The following is a 4,049-nucleotide window of genomic DNA, read 5'->3' as shown; positions in this document are numbered from 1 at the left end:
TGCCCCGGGCTGGGCTGCGGGGGGCCGGTGGAGTCGCGTCCCGGGCGAGCGTGGCTCAGCCACCCCCTGGGGACCCTCCAGGAGAAGCCTTTTGGGGGGGGGTGTTTAAAAAAAAACAGAGAAAAGGAGGAAGGAGCAAGCGGGGAAGGGAGGAGGCAGAAGCCAGCCCCATCTGGCCGCGAGCGCGGAGCCTGTCAGCTTGCGTTAGTCTCCTCGCAGCCATCTGGAGGGGCTGTGGGAGCGGGCTTGGCTCCGGCGGGGGGGGGAGAGCACGGGGCCACATCCTGCACCCTCCGCCCCGGGGCCGGGGCTGCAGCCCGGCCGAGGAGCCGGGATGCGCGGCGGTCCCCCGGCGCCGGGATGCGTTGCCGGCACCACGGAGCTGCCCACCGGTGCTTGCCGGGCTGGGTGCCGGGGGAAGGCAATGCCTGGAGGGATCGCTGCATCCCCCTCTCTCTGCCTTTTGCATGGGGAGGGGGATTGCAGCCGGCAGCTCTCGCTGGAGCAGGCTCCCTCCGTGCTCCCCCGCGCCGGGCAGGTATAGGGACTGACGTGCCCAGGGAGCCCGGCCGGGTGTCTCCATCACCGGACTCCAGCGCAGGGCATGGAAACCGCCTGCACCGGGTGTACCGGAGCGGAGAGGCAGGGGACACGGCCAGCCCCCTCTGCGCAAACTTCTCTCCGCCGGGCAGGGGGGCCCGCTCTTGCGCCGCGGGGCCGGGGCTGCTTAGCATGCCGGGTGCGTGCCGAGGCATCCCTCCTCCTCTTCCTCGGCCTCCCGCGCTCCCTCCTCCGGCGTGCTCCTCCTTGCAGCCTCGCTGCGCCCCGGCCCTCGCTGCGTGCYGGAGGCTCCGCTCCTTGCAGTCTTGCTCTCTGCCTCTGCTCATCTCTCGCGCTTTCTCTCCTCTTTGCTGTCAAAGCTTACAGAGGAGAAAGTTGCTTTTTTTTATCTTATTTCCTTTTTTCCCGCTCCCCGCGGCAGTGGAGCGGTAGGGAGGAATCGGTCGCATCCCCTCACTCCCACCCTCCCCTGGGTGTCCCCAGGAAAAAAAATCCCCCTCGTCTCCTCTGCTGCACCCCGGCAGCCCCTGGGGACGGCGCGGGGCTCGGCTCCCTTCTCCTTGCGGGAGTCACGTCCGCCGGTGCTGCCAGACCTACCTGGCCGGGCACGGCTGAGTCACGGCGAGACGGGGAGCAGCGCCGTGCCGCGGGCCGGGGGCACCCGGGGCAAAGCGCTGCCCCGGGCAGGCTTCAGCCSCAAAAAGTTTGGGGCTTTCCTGCACCAGGAGGCGTTGGGTGTGCTGGATTGTCAGTGCTGCGTGCTGGGAGGGAAGGAGTCCACCTGGGTGGCTTTCTTGTATAACTGTATTTAAAAGATTCATAAAAAAAAAGTCAGTTTTGACAGCTTTTGAGCAAAAACTTGAGTTTATGGAAATTGGGACTCGTTAGCCCCAAATGTAATGTATGAGTATATATCTATGCGCACATTGCCAAATAGCAAAGCTGTATGGTTCAGCTGCTTCACGATCTCCTCTGACATGCACAGCATTTTTCTTTTGAATTTTTAACTTTTATATCTTGCTGGATATTAAAAAAAAAAAAAAAAGCCTTTTTTTTTTTTTGCTTGGAAAATGCAAAAATCGTTGTCGTGCAGGAAAACTGTGCTTTGCACAGATCTGCTACAAATAGCTCAAGAGATCTGTGCTGCCCTCTGCAGCAGTTTATCAATACTCCAGGTCATTTACCTATTTACAGCCAAACAAACACTAAGGAAAGTGGCTGGTGAGTGTGCTTGAGAGTAAAGTGGAGCGTCGAGTGGGATAATTCGTGAGCGCTTGACCATCTGTATTTGTGCAAGCATTCGTCTGTTGTCAAAGTTGTGCCGGTTTGCTAGCAAACCATTTGTTTTTTGGGAAATGTCCTCCCAGCACGTGAGCTGTCTCCTGCATGAGGAAAGAGGCAGGAGACCTTGTCGCCCTAAATGTCCCCCGAGCTGTGGCAGCCCCGACGTTGGGCTCTCCAAGGGCGCGATCTGCTCTTGACTGCGGGTTGCTTCTGCTGGAAGCAAAGGCTGGGGCACTGCTTGGCTGCTGTTTCTCCGAGGGAGATGAAGGTGCCCGTCATATCGGCGCGTGGGAGCAGCGCTGCTGGCCAAAGGGCCGGCCTTGCCTTGGAGAGCAGCCAAGGTTTGAGGGGAGGAAAATGGAAACAGGGAGGCTACAGTGCGCCAGGACGGCCCCGGGCATCGGGGAACGAGCGGGTATTTGGCAACACAGATCTCATTGTCTTTGCTCTCTCTCTCGCGGCGCTCAGTGCTTGAATGGATCGCTTTTGCGGATGGTTTCAAATAGTGGCGATGGATATCTAAAACACGCTCAAGGACCCGTCAGCAGCATTTTCTAACTGCCTCTTGCCCGGTTTCACAGCACTGAAACCCAGAGATGGTAATGCCTCACGGTGCCCCTTGCTCATACCCACCTGGATTTCTTGAGAAAGAGAGCGGGACTGGTGCAAAATATACACCCAGCGCACATCCGAGTGGAAGAGAAAAGAAAACTCTTTACTCAACCACGTGTGAAAGGATTAACCAGGCTAAAAAGGTCGTAGAAGATTTAGCTGGGCCTTTAGCATCAGTAAGCCAAGAATTATGGGAATTTGATTTACAAATTAGCATAAAGACCTTATTCTAATAAGCATGCGAGCTGAAATAGGTATGTGAAGTAATAGCATATGTCAACATCATGCACTAAGCGTCCCTCATCCAAAAGAGTTATTGCTCAGTCCGGAAGGTGCGGCCGGGTTGCAGATAATTCGCAAACTGAAACGCGGACTAAACTTGAGGCGAGGAGGCTGGTGAAAGACTGGATCCGTGCTGGCAGCGTATGTGCAGGATGTAGCCACCTGCTACGTCCCCTTGGCCACCAGAGACCCCCTAGAGGCRTCCCCAGCCCGCGGGGGCATTTCGGGAGGGCTTCTCCCGCGCGGGGGCGGAGGGAAGCCGGCTGGCAGCGTGTGCGAGAGGACGATTGCACTGATGAAGTCGTATAAGAAAAATTACGCCTGTCGACGTCTTTCTGTGAATACCCGAATTCATTGYTCCCTGGGGAAAATATTAGACGTGGCTTCGTGGTGGTTAATAGTTACCRTGCAGGTCAATAAAATGTGATATTCGCCCCAACAGCAGAAAATAGCTATTTAATAGGTAATAACAGTAATAATCAATAGCTACATGATTAGGTAACCCAGTTATATGTAGTACATAAAAGGAGAGGATTGCGGTCTGGTTGCTCAATGGCCTGATTTTGAATGTTGCTGAACATCTGTCATTCTTGTTGATTTTAACTGGAGCTGTAAGCAGGTATCCAGCACCTCTGGAAATCAGGCCACTGGCTGGGATTAATTGGCACATTTTTAAGACTCAGCAGAGTAAATAGGAACCCAGATAGACCTTTGCCACTGGGAAGATGCTTTTGAAGSCAGGCTGCATTGCGCAAAAACATGGGATTGCACCTAAAACGCTGGGTTGGCACTCAGGATCTCAGTTTGGTTGCGGGCTCTGCATGGATCTCTGYAGTGCCACACTCAAGCTTTCTTCTTCGGTTTTATACCCGGGATATTGCTGCTTTCTTGGGAGCRTTCATCCATGCGTGGGCGCCGACCTGGTCATGCAGTGGGGGGACTGGCAAAACAGCGAGGAGCAAAGTTGCTCTGGTTGCTCTACRCTGCATCTGTAGAAAGAGCTCTTTATGGAAAGAGTTGTTGTTTGTAAGGAGGTACCTTATAGCGTGGTGTGGCGGGGAACCCACGCTGGAGTTGGTTCATGCTGTTTGAGTTACAGTAGCAGCTAGGATCCCCACCTGTGGCATGGAGATGTGTGGCGCTAGGTGCTGCACACAAACTACTGTGTGTTTTGGGGCAGGCACCTGCTTCTGTTCTTAAAACACAGGCAGTGAGTAAGTGGCTGTGGTGATGCACAGCGGGACGAGCGAGGAAGCGGTGCTGGCCAGCGTGGCAGGAGGAGGTGTGGGACGCTGCTTAGCCATCCCTGC

The sequence above is a fragment of the Apteryx rowi genome, unplaced genomic scaffold (genome assembly GCF_003343035.1).
Source record: "Apteryx rowi isolate R43461 unplaced genomic scaffold, aptRow1 scaffold_33, whole genome shotgun sequence".
Classification (NCBI taxonomy): Eukaryota; Metazoa; Chordata; class Aves; order Apterygiformes; family Apterygidae; genus Apteryx; species Apteryx rowi.
This window is presented reverse-complemented; position numbering follows the sequence as displayed.